Source organism: Sciurus vulgaris, assembly GCF_902686455.1.
Source record: "Sciurus vulgaris genome assembly, chromosome: 14".
Taxonomy (NCBI): domain Eukaryota; kingdom Metazoa; phylum Chordata; class Mammalia; order Rodentia; family Sciuridae; genus Sciurus; species Sciurus vulgaris.
Genome location: NC_136475.1, coordinates 86,495,631 through 86,517,843, shown reverse-complemented (window position 1 = coordinate 86,517,843; position 22,213 = coordinate 86,495,631).

Sequence of the window (22,213 nt, the reverse complement as noted above, 5' to 3'; positions counted from 1 at the left end):
AAAGTCATTCTTATTGGTGAAGGATTCTATTCTTTTCCTCTAAATTTGGGGACAAGATTTCTCTCACCACTTCTATTCAGTAATACAATGAAAAATTTAACTAGGAATGTTAGACAAGCTAAAGATATAAAAGGCTTATTGGTTGGAAAGGAAGAAATAAAATTGTCTCTTTGCAGTTGACATTTTGTCCTATGTAGAAAATGCTGAGGAATCACTAAATAGTGATCAGTAGTAAGTCCAGCAAGCTTGAGGAAAATCAATTGTGTTTCCTTACAACAACAATAAATAATCTAAGTATGATGTCCATAAAACATTTCAATTTACAAAATAAAAAAGATTTCTATGAATAAATCTAAGAAAGGAAGTACCAAACATGGCTGAAAACTACAAAACAGTGATGAAAAAAATTAAAGAAATAGCATACAAATGGAGAGACATACCACTTTCAGAGCCTGCAAAGCTAAGCGTTGCTAAGATAGTAGTAATCCTCAAAAAGATGTACAGATTCAGTGAGATCACTATCAAAATTACAACATTTGCAGAAATTCATATGCTTATCTTTAAAAAATTCATACGGAAATGCAAAGGACCCAAAATAATCAAATTCAACTTGAAAAAAAAAAAACAAAAAAAAAAAACAGCAAAATGGAAAGCTGGTACCCTACCCCAATTACAAAACTTAAAGCTGCAATCATGGAGGCATCTGCCAATGCTGACCTTCAAGTCTCTTCAGGAGTGCTGTTAGGTGCACGTAGAAAGTTCCCTTGGGTTATTTATTTATTTATTTATTCACTTTTACCCAGCTCCCCAGCATCTACTGTTTCAGAAGAGGTCACAGTTCAGAAGGCAGAGTGAGGAGTAATCAGTTTACTGGAATCATACTCTGCCAGGTGTTGTGTCAAAGCACATTTTTAGTAAATGCTATACAAAACTATTTGCTGGCAATATTTTTTGCCTCATTTAGAAATGATAGTTTTCTGAGCAGGTAACAGGATCACTGACCCAGTAATTGGAAAATTAGAATTTTTTTTTTTTTTTTGTACCCAGTATTGAACCCAGGGGCACTTAACCACTGAGCCACCTCCCCAGTTCTTTTTAATATTTTATTTAGAGTCAGGGTCTTGCTGAGTTGCTTAGGGCTTTGCTTAGTTGCTGAGGCTGATTTTGAACTCATAATCCTCCTAACTCAGCCTCCTCCAAAATTAGGAATTTAATTTCTATTTATTTGACTTTCAGAATCAGAGTTCTTCCTAACATGACAGGCTATCTCATAGCCTAGAGAGGAAAAACTGAAAAAATGGTAAAGCCAATAATATGATAATATTTAGTCTAACTAAATCTACTTTATTTATTTATTGATAAACTCCCAGAGACAAGAAATTATTTCATACCATCTTTTCAGATTAGCACCATTAACCTAGGTCTGTGTAAACAAGTACTTGACAATGAATCTCAGTGGTGAAGGCATAGTATTCGCAGTAACTTGTCAGAACTCCCATGAGACAATTCAAGGACTCAGGCAAGCCGGTGAAAAATTATAGCTTTTGGTTGGCCAAGCTTGCATTAGAATTTTGGCTCTATCACCAATTAACACTATGATCCTGAGCAAGGGAAATATCTGCTTTAAGCTTCATCTCAGCGAGATGAAGAAAATTCTATTTCAGTCGTTGCTTTGTTGGGGGAATTCAATTGTGTATATAAATCCTCGAGGATATAATTGTAATAAATATTAATAGCTGATATGGAATTAGATATCACACACAGACCATTTTTAAATGATCAGTTGAAGCTTTAAGACTTTGGTTTTAGCTGATTGAAAGAAGTCTGCAGAGTTCTGGTCAATTGCCAATTGACATATTCACATATTTATCAGTTCATAAATTCACTTTTGCAAATGAACATTAACTTATTCAAGAACTATCTAGTAAAGTCATCCTAAAGAATGGTATAGCTTACTTTGAAGTAACTTGAGTTCATTAGATATTCATGGGAGATGTTCAGGTGGGGATTACATGAGTAGGCGTGAAGGGGTAAGGGGGACTCATGTTATGATGCCTGCAAGGAAGTCCACAGTTTAAGAATAAAGTTTGAGGAACCGTGCCCGAGACAGGACAAATGATTGGCACAGACAGGTCCTGAAACGGTGTACTCTGTTCTTTATGCTGAACAATATAGGGATCCTACATGATTAGGTTTGTATTTTAGATTTTTTTCCCCCAAAATAAATGCCATCATTCCTTGATATCCATGAGGAATTGATTCCAGGACCTCTATAGATACAAAATCTTCAGATGTTCAGGTCTCTTTTATAAAACTGTATAGGATTTGCATATGCACATCCTCCTATATGCTTTAAATCATCTTTCAATTACACAATTCTAGTATATTCTCAATGTCATTAAATACTTGTTGCACTGTACTGTTTAGGAAATAACAAGAAAATAGTTTGTACATGTTCAATCTTGATGCATTTTTTTTCTGAATATTTTCAACAACCCCTTGGTTGAATCTGTGGATGTGGAACTGGCAGATGCAAAGGGCCAACTCTATTTAATTATATATATATATATATATATATATATATATATATATATATATATATATATAATATAAGTCAAGATAATGAGCAGCTCTTCACAGGAGGAAAGCAATGATAGACTAAATTTGTACTAGGAAGCTACTACTGGATAAGTCATTCCAATAATTCTGTCATGACAGATAATCCCTCAACCAGAAAAAAAGAGAATATGCAAAAAAAAAAAAAAAATCCCAACAATATGAAAGAGCTCACAAACTCAATACATAAAAGAAACAAAGAAAGAGAAAATGCGACCCACAAAGAAGGAATTCAAGAAGGAAGGACTGTATAGAGGGAAAAGGGGGGTGGGAGGGGTGGGGGGAAGGGAAAAAAATAACAGAATGAATCAAGCAACATTGCCCTATGTAAATTTATGATTTTTAATAAAAAAAAAGAAGGAATAGCGAGAGACAGAAATTGAAATCATGTGAATAAATACAGATAAAAGTTGCCTGGGATAATAAAGTTAATAGCTAAATATAAAAGTAAAGCAAGGTAGATTTTAAATAACAAAATAAACACAAGATGATAGATAAATCTAAGTTCCTTATACTATTGGGGAAAAGGTATAACTATTAATTAATTTTTGATTTGTAAAAATCAAAAACATGCCAAGGAAGTAATGGAAACATGCCAATGACAGCACAAATTCCAAATCAAAGTTTGCAAAGAAAAAGAGAAAAACATCAAGATTATTCATTTCAAAAGAAAAAGGTTGAGATAAGTAAAAGCAAAAGAATCAAGATAAATGGAAAAGAGAAGATACAAATTAATAAATGTAAAAGAAAAATAGCGATCAAGAGAAAAAATAGAATAATGATTATTTACAAAACAATAATGTTGAGTCTTCTGAAAAGACTAAAATAGAAAAACTTGTCTGGATTTATTTTGTGAACAGCAAAGATAGTAATAATATTAACAGTTCATTACAAGTGTATACATTTATGAAACTGGAGATTAAGTTACAAAGGAATACATGATAATATGAAAATTTTTCTGGAACATATTTTACCAGTGGTGATTCAAGTAGAGGTAGATAATAAAAATGACCAGTAAACCCTTAACAAATTGAAGCAACAGTACATGTCTAAATCAAAAAGAATGAGGTCCATATTTTGTGCAAGGAAATATTGATTCTTCAAGGAATAATTTCTAATTGATTCACCTTCTCCCTCTGAGAATAGATGTTTTACACAAGCTTACCATCAACACCTGCAAAGAAAATAGTCAAAAGGAGAATTATAGCAAAATCATTCTTAAGAACATAAATATAATAAAGTATATATGTAGATGGAGCAAATGTATTACAGGAGTGCAAAGATTTAGAATAGCATCAGAAAATTTTTTAAAACAAGGAAAAAGAACACATGCTTATCTCAGTAGATATGAAAAAATCATATGTTCATTTGTGTTTACAAAATGGTGCTATTTCATAAATATAGAAAATTCCCATCACCAGATAAAAGGGTTTTGGCAAAATAAAATAAACAGAAAAAATATTCTTTGTAATAAAACATTAGAAGAATTTTCATTACTGTTGTGGGAAATATTTGCCCATGTTGCCTATAACTATTCCACACTGTCTGAGAAGTTCTAACCATTGGCTGTGTAAGAAGTCACAGAAAGAAATGAGATCAAGGAATGAAAAGAGACAAAATTGCTGTTATTTGCCAAAGATTATTTCCCACACAGGAAATTTGTGATTCTACAGACAAAACAGTTCAGATAGTTTTCTGAATAAAAGATTTGTAATAAAAAATCTATTTGTATCAGTAACAACCAATGCAAAAATAAATTTAATATTAAAACAATATCAATAATTTTCTAGTTATTAACAATGAGATTTCAATAAAGATTGAAACCTGAAAGAAGATTCTCTATAGTTTGTAAACAAATGCAAAAAGGATAAAGAAAACAGCTTAAGAAAATTTTCAAAATGAAGACCAATTCTGAAACGCTTGCTACATCAACATGATTTTTAATCTCAAAGTCATAGTACTTAAAATAGTGTGGTTTTGGCACAGAGCTGAATAATTAAACCAAAGGAACGAAATAGGGAATGAAGAAACCAACCCATAAGTACATAGGAACTTGATGCATAACTGAGTTCAATTACACAAAAGTTCAGATGAGCCTAGATAAACCCGTAAAGAGCTTTGAGACATCAGCACCACAGTGCATGTGGAATCCCTAAAACAGTTGTTTCATAATTTGTGATAGATGTGGTAATCTAAGTTCCTTATACTAATGGGGAGGAGGTAGAACAGAACTATCAATTAATTTGGGACTTCTAAAAGTTGGTATGCTGAAATTTTAAAGCATGCCAAGAAGGTAATGGAAATACACTAATGAATGCATAATTTCCATATCGGAAGTTACAAAAGGAAATAAACAAGATTATTTAAAAAAAATACAAAGATGGGAATAAATAAAAGAAAAAAATAGCAGAATAAATGGGACAGGAACTAAGTAACACTTAAGGAATCAGTTAACTATTAGGTTAATAACTGATCATAGTTTCTCACCTGTGTCTCTATTCTTGTTCCAGGATTTTATTTCCTAATAAATTTGGGTGTGCTTAGTAAATGCAAGGTGAACAGATAGGTGAGTGTGGCAATGACATTTGCAGGGGTTTTGTGTACAATGCATTAAAAAAATAGCCTTTTAAAAAGTGAATTTAATTTCTGTTTGTGAACTTATATTTTGTAGTGGCGTCTGATGGAACAACATGGTCTGTGTGTGAGCAGAGGTGCTGTGTGCACATCCCTATTCCTTGCAAACCCTTTGCGTATGGTGCCCACATGGATGTAGATCTCCAGTGTACCCAAGAAACACAGGAGCCAGCCAGACTCAAATTCAACACAAGATACAGTTTTTATGTCTAAGACAATGACACACAAGGGGAAAGGTCTGTCATTCCATAATTTCTTATCCTTTCAGTGTCATCTTTAGCCTGAAAGTAGTGTTGTTAGGATGTATCCATTCCTCAAAGTGGAATATAAACTCTGCATGTACTTTGGTGCAACATGTTCACTGTTCTAGTGAGAACAAAATATATGTGTGTGCATGAGCTAGGAAACACAAACTGTAATGTTGGTGATTCTGCATGAGTTAAATGAGCACGTGTTTGCATTTAAAGCCGGCATTGCGCAAAATAAGGATAAAAGACAATGCTAAAATTACTTCCTGAAATTTTCTACATATAGAAAATTTACTTATTCATAAGTAGTGAATAAAAAGCATGGTGGCAAGCTGAGAGACAGTGGAAGAAAGAAAAATGTTTTATATGTGAATGGCTTTAAAGGACTTTTCCACTGCCATGGGTAAGGAGTGCTGCACATTCATTTTGCACTGGGTCCCGTGTTAAGTGGTCAGTGTAATGATGAATCAAATGCTCTGTGAAACACACCCTGGCAGAAGCACACATACACTGACATCAAATTAATGAACTAAAACGTAAGATGCATCTCTCATTTTGAAAACCACAGACTTTCCTAATCAGAGTAGGATGCTAGTTCCTAATGAGAAGACATGTCAGGACTTGCTAGAAAGAACTTCAGTGCATCTTAAGAATTCAAATTAAACCGTAGTCAACATGTGCCACAGCATTGCTTAAATAAAACAACTGTTTTGCTCCTTTGCTGACCAATGTGACAAAATGATCAAAGGAGTTTTGGGGTAGGGTTCAGTAATGTTTCCCACGGCCAAAGCTTCCACCCCCTCTCCAGGAAACTTGCCACCTGAGACAAGCAGACTTTGGTTCACTTCTGACCTTCACCCTGAGTGCATCTTCAGGCCCGTGTGCCAAGAGGCCATTTTTAAGCTTCTTCCTTGGGGACAAGAAAAGACCGGGGAAACTTGTCAGGAAGTTATTAAGCAAGAACTTCAAGAACACTTGATTCTGACAACTTGGTAGGATTCTTGAGTCTCAACACATTCCATAAGTTTATGGTTTTTCTTGTTCTACCTACTTTCCTTCCTTCATTTCTTTTCTTCTATTTTTTTTTTTTTTTCTTTTTTGGTGTATTTTGTTTATGCTCTTCTCAACCACTACCAGGGAAGTCCCTGGATGATAGTTACAATGTTCTTGCCTTAGAGGACAATCATAGTGTCCAGTTCTAGAGGAGAGGAATGTCTTTGGAGAGTGGATTCAGCAGCTGCAGTAGTCAGTTGGGTCATCTCTGCAGTGACGGCCATGGGTCTGTTCCTACAGGGCCAGAGTTGGTCTGGACCCATACAATCCACATGAGCACTTCACACAGCCTGGCAGGGAGGAAATCAGCCAAGCTCCACACAGCTTCCCCTGCACCCATCTCTGTGGAATTCTGACACTGCTCCTAACAGGGTTAAAAAGATGGAGACTGAGAACATATTTCCTTCGCTATTTAATTTATTCCTAACAGCAATGCTGCATCATTCTTGAGCAAAAATCAATTTCCTTTCTGTTTGCGTCAAAACTCATGTTCTCTCTTCAGGGTCTTAAAATCATTGGAGCAGAAATTTCATATTGAGATCTCATTTTGTTTAGAAAAACCAAATTGCATACAATCTTTTCTGCTTTTGCAACATATATTTTTGGACTTCTTCTGTGAAGTAAGATTCTGTAGAGCTATCTCAATCACATCAAACAGAACTAAGAGCAAAATTCAGGCCAAGAACACTGTCATTCTCATTAGGCTGAAATGTTTTTCAGTAAGTAATTTCTGAAAATAAGCAGATTTCATATGTTGTAGTTAAAATATTAATCTTATTTCAAAAATTGTTGATACCAAAGTAGGGATACCTTTGGGTGAAAAGTATTCTATTATTGACTTGACAGCAATAATAGAAATGAAGTAGAAGTAAAGAAGTCCTATGAAACTGGGATAGGGTTATTTACCTGAGTTGATTCTCCAGTGATCATTATCTGGTTAATTATAGCAGGAGACAGAAGATAGGGAGGACCTGAGATCTGTACCAGCAGTTGCCCTCAGGTTTTGGTGGGAGAGGGGCTGCCAGGCAGTTCAGCTCAGCATGGCTACTGCGTATCTTGCCTGGATGGAGTATCTCAGAATGGTGTTGGTGGTGGTCAGGGGAAACATTCATATCGGAAATTGAGAGAAACAAACCAGCATTGGGATAGAGACCAGGCCTTGTGTGAATTACCTGGAGGCAGCAGCACCCTGGCCTCTGACAAAGCATTTCAACTCTAGGGATCAAATCTCCAGATTTGAGGTTTTGGGGAAGAGTCAGCGAGAATAATGCTGGCTGTAGTGTAGACCAGAATAGCATGAGCAGGTCTTCCAGAAAAACACTAGGACCCAGGAGTAGGAGATGAGGCCTCTCGTTATGTCTCAAATAAGGGAACAGCCCACCTACCAGGTTTGCCATCAAGATCAAGGGCAAGTAGCTGACATGGGCTGGGAATTAGATTGTGGATCCAAGTGGAGGTTGGAAATGACATAATCACTGTGCTTGAAGTTGGTCTGGAGATTAGAAAACTTGGAGGGGGAGAGCCATGCAGAGCCTGCTGGGGTCAGAAGCTGGCCTCACCCCTCGGGCAGAGGTGAGAATGAACCAGGACTTATCTTAAAATACCAGGCCCACCTCCTCTTTGGTGATTTTGTGGTAACAAACTTAAATCTGCCAAAACAGAAATGACATGTCAGAGGCAGCAGGCTTCCGCTATTTCTGTTTCTCAGATGAGCACCTTTCTATATTTTATCACCTACCAGAGAGGCCCACCTCCCTCCTGGTTTCATGTCTTTTTAAAAATGCAATTCTCTTTCTGGCATTTCCTGAGAGATGCTTCCCTCTTTCCATGCTCCATGTGGCCCCCTCCCAGGAAGTTACTGGCCACGGACATGTTTGTGAATTCACCTACTATTAGCAATTGATGGACTCAAAGCACATTTTGAAAGCCACAGAAATCTCATCCTCCTACAACTGACTCCCTCCTGCATTGCATACCAGTGGGTCTGAGTTTGAATACTTCAGAAGCATAAAGGGCACCCTGGAGCATTTTATGAAGTCTGGGCATTAGAGTTGGAGTGGCGGGCAAAAGCTGTGTAAGAATACTATGCTAATTTATTTATTTTTCTTAAAGGAGTTCAAAGTGGCCTGAGCACGCCCCTGCAGAGGGAAAACCTTTAAAAGTTTTCCTCCCTTCTCCTTTGTCTTCACAATGTTTTATTCAAGTAAAGAATTGTGTATCCAATCATTAATAAGGAATTATATTTCATTTCTTAATGAAAACCAAGCAGTGGAATTTCTGTCTAGCCCAGAGCTCTCTCAAAGGATTCAAGCTCTTATTAAGCACCTGTTACACCGCAGGCACTGCACAATAAACGAAGACTTGGCCCTCTTGAAGCTTGTGTCTCATGTACTGGGAACATCCTGTATCTTACTGCCAGCAAAATGTTTGAAACCCATTAAGCCTTTTGCAAAGATACCAAATCTGTTAAAATTTTCGGTATGTTGAATTGATAATCTGAAATGCTCTCTCAGTCAAACGACTTTGATCCTGGATGTATTTCAAAAAACCAGTTTTGAGTGCGTGATTGAACTCCCTAGAGAGAGAGAGAGAGAGAGAGAGAGAGAGAGAGAGAGAGAGAAATCTCCATAGGTTAAGAAAATAAACTTACAACCCGAGATAAAACATCTACTAGGTTAAAAGCAGAAAGAAAGTGGTAAGCAGGTATAAAGTGCTAACAGGCGATGTTATCAGCAGGGCAGATGCACTCCAGAACACTCACGGTCCAGGCCTAGAACTTAGAACTTAGAACTATTAATCCAGTTTCTTCCAAGTGAACTCAGGGACTCAGGTTACTAGCTCACGTGATTATGGAGGTTGACAAGTCCAATTCTGCAGCAGGGCCAGCAAGCGGAGACTCAGGAGAGCCAGTGGCACAGGGGAAGTCTGGTGACAGTGTGGCTGAGCATTCTGTCTTGCTCACAGAGACCAGACGATCAGGTCCTCAACTGATTAGATGCAACCCATCCACACTATTGAGGGCAACCTGCTTAACCAAGTTCATAGACTTAAATGTTAGTCTCATACAAAACACCCTCCGTGTTGACACATAAAATTAATCATCACCAGAGGAAAAATAGTTTGTTGTTTTCAAGCGATATAATTTTCTACATAGAAAATATTAAATCTATTCGAATCATCATTCGTCAAAAAGTTTAGAAATATCAATCCTTAAATATATATAGTTAATTAAATTCTAGTTAAAATCACAGTTGCTTTGCTACTGTTATTTTTGATTGTCATTTTTGCTACGTTAATTCTCAAATTCAAATGCTAGAGTGTTTCTAAATTTTTTACAGTGGAACAAACTTAAGAAGATCTAAGAAAGTTCTTGTGAGATGATTAACATTGCTACCAGACAGAAAAGTGTATTTCCCCAGTTAGCAATACAGTGGTATTGATTTAGTAACAAAATCATGTTAGAAAGAGATTAACAAGCTCAGAATCAGAGCTACATTTTTATGTAAACTTGATAGATCACAGAGTTGACACTGATGAGCCAACTTGAGAAGTTGGACTATTTAATGAACGGTAGTGGGGGAATTAGTCACACAGAGAAACAAAAGAAAACTACAACTGTATAATTTTGATTCAGGATAATTATGTGAACCTCACCAAATCAAAAAATCAATTCTAGGTGGAATAAAGATTTAAATGTGCAAGAGACAACATAAATTCTAAAAGAAATTCAGAAGAGTATCCTTACTATTGAAAGGGATTTTTTTTTTTTTTTTTGAAAAAGGGAACTTCCAAAATAGCCAAAAAGTGATATATAAAGGGAAGATTGGTGGTCTCAGTTATCTTAAAGTTAACAATTTCAATTCCACAAAAGTCCCCCCACCAAGAGAACAGAAAGACAAATTGCAAGTTGAAGAAGGTATTTGCACACTTATGACTGGAAAACAGTCATACTGCAGGCACATCAAAAAGTGTCCTACTTATTAACAAGGAAAAGATAAAAATGCAGTAGAGATTATGAGCAAAAGATTCGAATAGTCTTGTCATAGAAACATGTTAATAAAATATGGAAAGACATTATTATTAATCGGAGAAAAGTAAATCAAAGTCATATTGGTCAACATGGTCAATTTTGATGGGTTACATGTCAGAGAAGTTGCTGACTAATGGACATTCACATGCATGGCCCAAAGGAGCAAAATGATGTAGGTCACCTTGGAAAGTGAGGACCTGATACAGAACCTTGCCGACCCCTGCATGTGAACCGTAGGAGACCCGTGTGAGAAAGTTCATGGCAGCAAGACAAACCAGAACAGGCAGAAACAGCCACGTGACCCTGGATAATACACAGCTACCCATCAACAGATGGATGAAGGCATTATGGTGAATTCACATACAATAAAAATTACACAACCAAAAGTAATTATAATCACACCCAGTAACACAAATGGATTTTAGCAACATAATGCTCAATGGAAAGACACAAACTAACAAAATCACGTGATTCCACTCACATCAAATTCAAAATAACCAAAACTAAATCACATATTCTCAATGTAGATATACATAAATAATAGAACTATTTGAAAAATAAGAATAACCTATTTCCTCTCTAGAGAAATAAGATAGCACATAGGAGAGATAAGGCATAAAGAGGTATTCTCTATTTCTAGATATTAATGATAGATACTTCTAGATATTGACAATGTTGTAGATCTTTGGTAGTGATCTCTTTATAGATGTCCTTAAAATTATTTTGCTTCATTACTTAGTTGTATATTAAATTAGTATTTTATATATAAAATGCTTTATAATATTATTAAATATTTTATATGCAACCTTTATATCTGAGTAGTACTGTACAGTGTGCTCTAATAAAATAGAGAAAGATATATTGCAAATCTCTGAAGTTGAAATCATCTCACTTAATGCTTCTTAAAATTTTATTGTGAAGTCAGAGTAGTTAATTTCATAGAAGAGACAGGAAATAAATTGCCTAATGTTATCCTATAGTTAGAGACTGGGACCTAGTTCTGCCTGACCTAGTTCTAGTTGTTGTCTATTAAACTGTGTTGCGCTGAATGATGAGACTCACTGAAGCAAAGAGAGGTATTTTAGAGAAACTACCAGCCAGATTATAGTACAGAAATAGCAGATTGTGAACTAAATGGAGCTGAAGTTGTAGCTGTAGGCACTCTGTAAAGGAAAGTATCAGAAAAGTAACAAGGAGTCAGAAACACAACTTTAATAAATATTTGCATTTATGCTGTTGTTAAAAAAAATGGAGACAAGAAAAAACATTGTGCCCCAAATGTTAGAAAATAAGTACTGTAAACTGTTTTTATGTCTGTTTAAATAAGGATTTAGCTATGGACAATAGTAAACCAAAAAATAACCTTCATTAAAATATCAGAGAATTGTATTTCTCAAATACATACTCCAGGCGTAGATTATACTCCATTGTGTTAAGGATCCCAAACACTCAGTTTAATGGCTCTGCCCTGAGACATCACTGCCAAGTTTACCTCTTTGTTCAAGATGGCTGCCTCATTCTCAAGGAGACCTCTTTATCCAATATGTCTGCCCCAGCCACATTTGAGCCAGCAGAAAGTAGAGTTGGAAATACCACTGTCCCTTATGTTGTATTCTTCAAAACTTAGTTACATAGATATACCTAAATTGGAAAAAGGCTGGCAAAGCGATCTTTATTCTAGATGCTCATGTGCCCAGATAAAATATGCAGATTCGTTGTAAGAAGGGAAAAAGGGACATTGAGGATTTTTGGTTCCCCGTGAATAAATGTGTGTCCAATTTCTTTTCTCCCCCTAGAACATAGCACAGTGGCAGGCCAATATTAAATATAAGGTAAATGTACTTGTTGCTTGGCTGCTCTGTGTGTGGTCTTATGAAACTTCCCTTTGAATTACCTCTGAGGGACAGATGAAGCAAGGTCATTCTCTGACAGTCTCTGAACATGGGAGGCCTTTCAATTAGAGACAGACATCACTAGAAGAAAAAGAACAAATTGAAAAAAGTAGACATGAAAGATTAGATATCTGTAGAATGACAATAGCCGTGACTCCAATGAGAGCAAGTAGCCCCAAACAGGATTAAGAGATGATGTTGGTGGGTATGGACTCAGTGGGTGTCAAGAAAAAGTAAAAAAGCAATATACAGGGACTTAGGAAGGTTAATTGAATTTTTTGGTGCTGATACAACTTGACCACCCCATCCACCAGTATGGCATATACACCTGTAGTGCATTTTCAGTTAAAGTCAGCAGGAAATATCAAAGTATCCTCAAAATATACAGCAAAACCCCTCAAAGAGAATACACCAGCCAGAGGACATAACTCCAAAGCCTGAGGGAACATCCTAAAATAACCTTGTTCAGGCTCACAACATCTTTGTTATTATGCTTTATTATTTGTGTTTTACTTTAAAATAACCCAAATTACAAAAATCCTTCTAATACATATTTTAAATATAATAGAATATATCCTGGTTAGTTAATTTCAATTATGGAATTTCATTAAGTAGATTACATAAGTTTTGAGAATTTCTGCCTCCAAAACTAACCATTTGTCATCTAACTGTACAGGATTTTTGTTATGGGTATTCAGTATTTTTTTCAACATGAAAAAATGTTTCAGGCTGACTATTTGGAATCAAAGTTTAGCAATGTTTTGTGAAAAATGAAACAGCAGAATGATACTACATTACAACCAAAAAAGGAAGTACATGCCAGATTTATAATTTGGCAATTTCTTTTTTTTCCCTTTTTTTTCTCCAAATAATCCATAAATCCAAGCTCACATATATGTTTGGATAGGATGGCAACGGTTTGTTTGCATTGTCCCTGTAATTACTGGGAAGTGAAGTCCTCAGTCTGACGAAGAGGGATAATGACATGATGTTTTCACATTTCTGGAAGGAAATTTCAGTTAGTGCTTTTTTTTTTTTTTTTTTTTTTTTATGAAATCAAAATTGCTACAACATAGCTGCACTAATTTTTCTTTTTTAATTCATGAGACAGTTTCTTTTTCCATGAAAAGGAAGTGTTCATCAAAAGACTTTGTAGTGAGGATGTTTCTCTGAATCTCTTCTGTGTTTATCATTAGCTCTCGAATTTGAACCACATGTCCATCAACTACATTTGTTGTAACTCTCAGGGTCCCACAATCAAGTCTTTCTGCCCGAGTCACAGACATTATATTGACAATTCTCTCTACATGTGTGTTATGGTTTGGATATAAGGTGTTCCCCAAATGCTCCCGCTAATGCAGGAACATTCAGAGGTGAAATGATTCCTTTGAGAGAGCTGTGACCTAATTCCATCCATCCTAGTTTGAATGACCTGAAGGTATCTGAAGGCAGGTGGGGCCTGGCTGGAGGAGATGGGTCATGGGGGTGTGCTGTGGAAGGTGCATCTTCCCTGAAGCCCCTTCTGTCCCTCTCTTTCTCTTTGTCTCTGTCTCTCTCTTTCTCTTTCCTTCCTGACCCCACCATGAACTGCAGGTTCTTCTCCCTTGGTGCTTGGTGCTGCCTCACCTCTGGCCCAGAGCAGTGAAGTCAGTGGTCTATAAACTGAGACCTCTGAAACTGTTAGCTCCTAATAAATATTTCCTCCTCTAAGTTGTTCTTGCAGGGTATCTTGATCATAGCAACAACAACAACAACAAAACTAAAGCAAAGTACAACAAAATCATTGATAACTTGGCTTTGGAATTGTTGATTAGGTACACAGGCTTGCAAAAATCTGTTAAGAGAAGTCACTTCTATGAACTTGACCCTATTACTAGAACAAAAACTAATGTATTTTATTATTTTTAATAACTTTCAATAATTTTTTCATTAAAAAATCAACATTAAGTTCAGAAAATCTCTTAATACCTTCCCTTAGTTGAGCCAGCATATATTCTTGCAATAGAGCTTATTTTAAAAATCAGTTTATATTTCATTATAAATTAGTTAATGGAGATAGTGGGTTTTTTTAAACAAAATATCTTCATCAGAGACTCTTGAACCCTCAAATTCCAGTCGCCAATTTCTAACCCACAGAGTCTTTCGGGGAATGAAGTTGTGTATTCTGAACACACGGGGCTACTATACTAACATCACAATTTTGTCTACCCTAGATTAACTCCAAAGTGAAAAACAAACAATTTTTTTTAAAAATCACAAATCTTCTTAAAAGTTAAATTCTCTCATTTATTATTTGGCCCTCAAATACTTTAAAGATTTGTACGTTTTACAAATTACCTTCTTAAAAACAAGCCCAATAAAATTACCAAAATCTTTGGTATTCATACATAATCCTACTAGCCTCGCTTTCGATCCTCATGCAGTTGCTCAAGTGTTTCTCTGCAGCCAACTGAAGTCTCTAGTCCCATCATGGATGTGTTCCCTGTGCTCAGCTCCTTTTTCCATTTGGGATAGATCCAGCCATATCGATGTTGCATGGCATTATATTTTTTGAAATGTCAAGTTCACATCTAAGTTAATTCTAAGACTGACCTGACCTTACAGGAGGTGTTAATATTTGTGAGGGGGCATTTTGATTGTACTGTTATTTAACGAACAGTTTTATTGGCAAGAGCCCTCAGAGATTTTTCTCAGAACTCGATGATTTGGTTTTAATTGCCATCATGAGTGGTTTCATCCATTATTGCTTGTTTTCCTTGCCCAAGAGAAAGCTTCTTGTAATATCGCTTACTTGTCTCCAAATTCTAAGCATCAACTATATCCTCCCTCTATTGACTGCTGTTGCTTGCCACCCACTTAACCACTATGGCTAAAGCACCATTCCTGTTGTCTTGACTTGGCCACCTATCTCTATTTCAAGTCGTGGGTTAGATTATTCTGAAGTGAAGAGAAGGAGAGGAGGAGGGAGAAGAAAAAAAAGAGGGAAGGAAGGAAGGAAGGAAGAAAAGAAAGATTAAGGTGTCTAAAATTTACTACCTAATTATCTGGTATTTGCAGAATTGCTTTCAAGATGGAAGAAATCTTCTGAGCAAGAGTCATGCTGGGGAGATGCAAGGAACCAGTAAGAGCTCATGCCCTGTAATTAAGTACCTATTAGATCTGATACAACTCCATCATTGGTATGTGAGCTGTCCAATGTGTGCCCAGGAATCGCCAAGACACCGTGATCTGGTTCCATTTCTTGGTGTGTGTCCAGAAGAGCCAAGAGAGAAACCTTGTTTGGGCACAAATCCACAAGCCATCTTCAGGAGCTGAGGAAACGCCTGCTGTTCACTGTGACCGTCTCACATCAGCATTGCAGAATTTAGCACTTGCAACATGGCAAGAAGGAGAGAAAGCTCACCAGGGCGTCCTGGGCAGACTTGGGTGCTGCAGCGTCTACCGCCTTGGAAACAGTGCCATTTCCGTCTTCTACCGAGTCCACACCGCACAGGATTCACTCCTGACAACGTTCTTGGGCTTTGGCTCAAATCCCATTTGCTCTTATTTTTCACCAAGTTATAACTTCCTGGAGCTCACCATTTGATTTAGCTTGTCTAGGTTAAAGGATAAAGAAATGAATGTGTCCGGATCAAGAATACTAATCGTGCAAGTACCACTAAGAGATTAAGGGGCAGGGAGGGTGCAAAGAGGGCAGGGCCGTTCATTGCAAGCTACTGGAATCATCCCGTCGGGTCTGCAGGACTCCACCTGTACCACCTGGGAGGCTGAGATGGGCTCACCCACTAGGGCCACCTGTCCCCAGTGGCTGGGCTTGGAAGAGGTCATCACCATGGAGTTCCAGCCCTAGAAAAGTCACGGCCAGTGCTGTGTGGTTGCTCACGCTTGCTCTTCTGGGACAGTGTCATGTCACCCTGCAGTAGCAAGAAAGTTAGCAGCAGCCACGTGGAGGCAGGTTCCCCACTAATAAAATAGCAGTCATTTATCTCGGCTTCTCAGTCAGGCTTGCTAAATTGACTAAGTAAAACAGAGGATGTGAGATCCTTTGAGCCCTAGAAAACACTGTGAGGAATTTCCTCAGGCAAAAGACATAAGAGAATAAAGGCCAAGGTGAAATGAACAGAGAAAATAAAAACCAGGTCAATTCCACTCAAGAATATGTGACTTGTTGGCCAGTGGGCAGTATCTAGGGAAGTAAAAAAATTAAATGGCCGGAAGAAATCAGTAAGATATTTGAACGTCATTGTGTCTCAGACTTAGTACATCTCTAACTAGTAAGAGAGAAGAGAAGGAAGGACCTGCCATATTAAGGGTGAGATTGTCTGGTTGGAGGGACAGCACGAGAGAGCATTGGCAGGACCCTGATTCTAATTCTGCGGCTCCTCAGGACAGGTTTCTTGGTGAACCTTTCTCCTCCTGCTCAGTGGTTTATGGCTTCCCAGCTCCGTGATCCATCCTGTAGCCACAGTGAATTACAGAACGTTTCCCCTACAGAAATCCCACAGGGACTGCAATTTTGAAAGCAGAGAATTCAAATCATTTTTCCCCCCAAAAGTGGGAATAGAAATAGCCCCAGAGCCCCCAGAAATCTTCCACCCATGTTGAGACCAGGCTAACCAAAACGATTACCAGGGAGAGCGAGAGTGAGAGTCGCAATTTCCCTCCCAGTAAATGCTACTCTGAGAAAAGCGCGTGCTAACTCCCACTGAAAAATAGCCCTGCGGTCCAAGACAGCAGCGAGAGACTGAGGAAATGGCACCAAACTTCACAGCCTGCGGGGAAACCCCACTGCACCCAAGTGCAGCTGTGAAATGAATGATTCCTGCATTTCCAGGAGAGTCATCCAATCTTTTTGCTAAGTCACTGAAATTAACGATCATGTTGCAAAACTGTGAAAGACAGGAATAAACACTGGGAAGCTTTATTGTACACTCACAGCTAAAAAAAAAAAATAAAAAATAAAAAAATGAAGGTAGTAAACATAAGCACATGTCTGTAACATCCAAAATTAGCAAAATAGTTTTTGTACATGGTAGATGAGACTCTCATGATTAAATAGGCTACAGTGACTTCCTTATGGCCAAACAGATGAACTGCATGCACTTTCAGGCCATGCATTTAATTCCTAGTCAAAGACATTGAAGAAACATCTTAGAAATCAATTCTGTAACCATAACCCTGTAACTCTGACTTTTTCTTTTTACCTGATTCATTATCCAACTTTCCTTTAGGATTTTCCCATTTCCAAAATAAACATCAGACAATACTTACTATATATTTATGTTTATATTATATTGCAGATGTGGTTCCTCCACGGAAGGATTTAGTTTTGGGATTCATGTCAGGATGTTAGAAACCAGGTTTTCCCATTCATTTGTTCTGAGCAACCCAGTGACTGTCTTGTGCCATTTTCACATGTGAGTCATGAATAATAACATTTGCCTTAAATGATAGTGTGTCTCCAGGACCAGGAGAGTAGTGCCCATTCGATAACTGGCAGCTGTTACCTTTATTTCTGCCCTGAAAACATGTGACTGCACACTGTGTGCAAATAAACAGAGAGTCGTTAGAGTAGGCCTGCCTACAGAAGGAGACCCTGGGCGGAGAGGAGGCAGCCGCAGTCACGAGGACCACGACGGGCACATTGGTCTCCTTTCCAGCCTTCTGCAGGCAGGAAAGAAGAGGAGCCCTGTGACCCTAGTGGACTCGTTGCTCCGGAGTCCTGCATGTGCTTGTATGACACTCCTTCCAGGCTCGCCGCCTGCCTCCTCCCCAACTTCCCTCTCTCTCTGTGTACAGGTTGACCATAACTCATCCATTAATTCTTGGAAACAGAAGTGTTTTGGATTGGGGATTATTTTTTTTTCCTGTTTTAGAATATTTGCATATACCCAATGAGCCATCTCGGGGATGGGATACACGTCTACACATGAAAGTCATTTATGTTTCCTATACACCTTATATACATAGCCCAAAGGTAATTTTACACAATGTTTTTAGATTCCACTGGGGTGCTGTGTCTGTTGGTGCTAAAAGGATTTCATATTTTGGAGCTTTTCATGTTTCAGCTTTCCAGATTAGGGATGCTTCCACCTACAATTCCTTTAGAAATGTCAGGCCTAGGAGCCCAGGTACACTTTCTTCCCTCTGTGGCTGCAACAGAAAGAAACTTGGGTACAGAAGACTCATATTTTGACAGCGCTACATTTACTCCTCCTTCTCAAGTAGCTCTGAGTTCTCTTGTGGAGAATGAGCCCGCTCCCTGTGGGAAGCTCCTGTGTGGAGGCAAATCCAGGCACCAATCTCTTCCACCAGGTGGACCTGAATGGTCCTTGCTTCTGCTGCCCTACGACCACAGGGCACCCTGGGACCCAGCTCAGCAAATCTAACATTCCCTCCTGGAAGTTTGAATTTTAAGTGATGCATGCCCCAAATCTAAAATAAATATTAGAATATGTTTATCCTATTTGCAGTCAGGAGAGGGATGTGTTGCAGGAACGTGGAGGAATAGAAGTCAGAGAAGTGAATGAAATGCAAAAGGGAGAAGATGACAACTTGACACAGATACAATGCAAAATTTTGAACTTATGGAAATTTTTAAAAATCAAAAAAGAGGCAAAAAAGGTTAAGGAAAATTATTGAAGATAGGCAAAAATAATTCAACATATGAATAGCAGTAGTTCCTCAAGAAGAAAAGGAATACCATGGAATAATAACAGTCAAAACACTAATCAACTTGTAACTCCAGAAAATATTCCTGAAATAATAACAATTTTTAGAGTACTTTGAAGTCTATATTGAGCTCACTATTTAGCCATGGTGGAGTAGTATGTACCCAGACTAGTCTTCCTGGGAAAAAATTGGGAGAAAAATCGAAATAGCTATTTTAAGATATTAGACGGTAAACAATGAAGGAATATGATCCCCAGTTAAGGAAAATCGTGACATAAGCCTGCAGATCACCCCACTCCCTTCCTGGAGGCGCTTTGGGGGCTGTGGTGCAGGAGGGACTTCCCAGTCAGAGAAGAGCAGTTTTTCTGGGATTTAAAGCCCAGTGAAGACTAAAGAGCACATGATTTTTAGAGCAGAGTACAAACAAGAAAGGAATGATTCAGAGAAAGAGTTCTGAACTCTCATGAAAGGGATCCACGAAAACGAAATTCACAGCTAACATTATCCTTAATGAAGAAAAACGAAATGCTTTTGAATCACGAGAAAAAGATGAGAGTCTTCTGCTACCATTCCTATTCAGCCCCATTCCTAAAATCCTACTCACTCAATAAAAAAGGCAATAAAAAGAAATAAAGGAAGATAAGCTGGAAAGGAATGAGTAAAGATTCCCTATCTATATATATTTAACACAGGAGGTAGGGCACACCATGAGCCAGAGGATACCAACCATGAGCAACCAACAAGAGACCTTAGTCAATCACATTTTCTGGATTAAAAATAAGACAAATTATATATCATCATCCACTATCAGGGAAAACATTCGACCTTTGGTTTTTTGGGATTGGCTTATTTCACTTAGCATGATATTCTCCAATTCCATTCATTGGTTTGCAAAGGCCGTAATATTCTTCCTCTTCATGGCTGAATAATATTCCATTGTGTATATATACCACAGTTTCTTTATCCATTCATCTACTGAAGGGCATCTAGGTGGGTTCCACAATCTAGCTATTGTGAATTGAGCTGCTATAAACATTGATGCGTTACTGTAGTATGCTGATTTGTGGGGAGTGAGAGAAGAATGGAGGAACTTTAGGTTATGTAGAAGGAAATGAGAGGGAGGGGGTATGAAAAATGGTGGAATGAGACAGACATCATTACCCTATGTACAGTTATGATTACACGATATGGTATGAATTTACATCGTGCACAACCACAGAAATGAAATGATGGACCCCATTTGTGTACAATGAATCAAAATGCAGCCTGTAAAAAATGAAAAAATAAATAATTTTAAAAAATAAATGAATAAAAACAAAAACAAAAAAATAAAACAAATTAACTTTGTGTTGAAGACTGAAGAAAAATACCTGGTATCTCACAGAAGTATGCAATATTATTCAAATTGCAATTTTACCACATAACCATGAACAAATGCAAGGAGAGATTAACTTTGAAGGGAGAAGAGAGATTGGCGGGTACCACCAAGGCTGTGAGGAGGGCGGTGAAATTCTATTTCTCTACGTGGCTGCTGGGAACAAGAGTATTCACAATAATAAACCACACATTTGTGTATCTTTGTGTCTCTCATTTTCCTTTTGCCCCACAAAATATTTAAAAATGAAACCTAGTAGAAAGAAAAATTTATTTACATTTTTATCAATGTGTTATTCTTCAGAATTTTCAGGAGCATTAGCTCTGTCAGAGTCATCGAATACAGGATATTTGATTGAATCTGAAATATTTTCTCTTTCCCCTAAACCATGATATGCACTGCTTCCTGAGAACACATTCGTTCAATGTAGGCGCTCATTTGATTATTTTTGAGTTTCTGATTTGAAAATAGAATTCTAGATGTGAAGAGTCTGTCGAAAGAGCTCATTATGCAGCAACTGAGGAAAACTGCCAAACGAGTAGCCCAATCCACAGGGCAGTTCAGGGTTGATAGAATCCTCCTCAGCCTGAAAAGCCGTACACGAGAATTTCATAAAAATGGAGAAAAAAGGCAGATGATCCTCTCGAAAATATTACCTATAAGATTTACTAAAAAGATTATTTTTTAATGTTTAAAGAGCTCTTTCAAATCAATAAGGAAAGGGTCAGCAGTGGGATAGACATATAGACAACTTACAAAGATAGAAACATAGACGCTGAATGGACACATGAAAAGTGGTCATCCCTGTTCACAATTACAAGCAGGCACACCTAAACACACAGCATCGTTAGTGCAACAGGGCTGTCAAATAGCAAGCACACGCTTTGGGCATCTCAGAGGTTTCCATCCATGAAATGCCATTTGATGTGGATGTTAAAAGATGAAGACCTGCTTACCAGGCAGACTGAGATCTATTCTCCACACAGAGAATGGACTGAAACACACGGTATGTTTGGAAAAGGCACAGATGTAAGTACTATTGGAGCAGAGGGTGTGTGGTCCCCATGGTAGGAAATGCAGCTGGTTAAGTTCATTGGAGAAGGGGCTGGTTGTGGCTCAGTGGTGGAGCACTTGCCTAGCACATGGGAGGTACTGGGTTTCAGCCTCAGCACCACAAAAAATAAATAAGTAAATAAAATAAAGGTATTGTGTCCACCTACAACTAAAAATTTATTTTTAAAAAGTTAGTTGGAGGACGAGTGGAAAGATGTGGGATGCTGTGTTCACCTGTCTGGGCGTTCTCTTCACAGGAGATAGGGAACTTCCAAGGGATTTTAAGAGTGCTTAGGCAGATGTCTGTAAAGCTAAGAACAGTATGAAAATGGACTTCATGGTTGCTTAGGAAATGCAGATAAGAAGTCAGATGAGCCATAATGGAGATAGTTTCAGGGAGAATTGAGAGGTAGACAGATCAGTGACTGAGGGCTTACTATAGCATTACCTTGGATGGAGAGGGATGATGACTATTTTAGTTAAAGCAAGATCAGTGAAATTCTAATTTTGAGTTTCTATCACGATTGAATTTGGGAGACATATTATATTTGAATGAAACCTTATACTGCTATGCTCACACTTAATTTGGGAGACTTTAAAAATGCATGACAAAAAAGCATGTACTCATCTTCTTTATTAA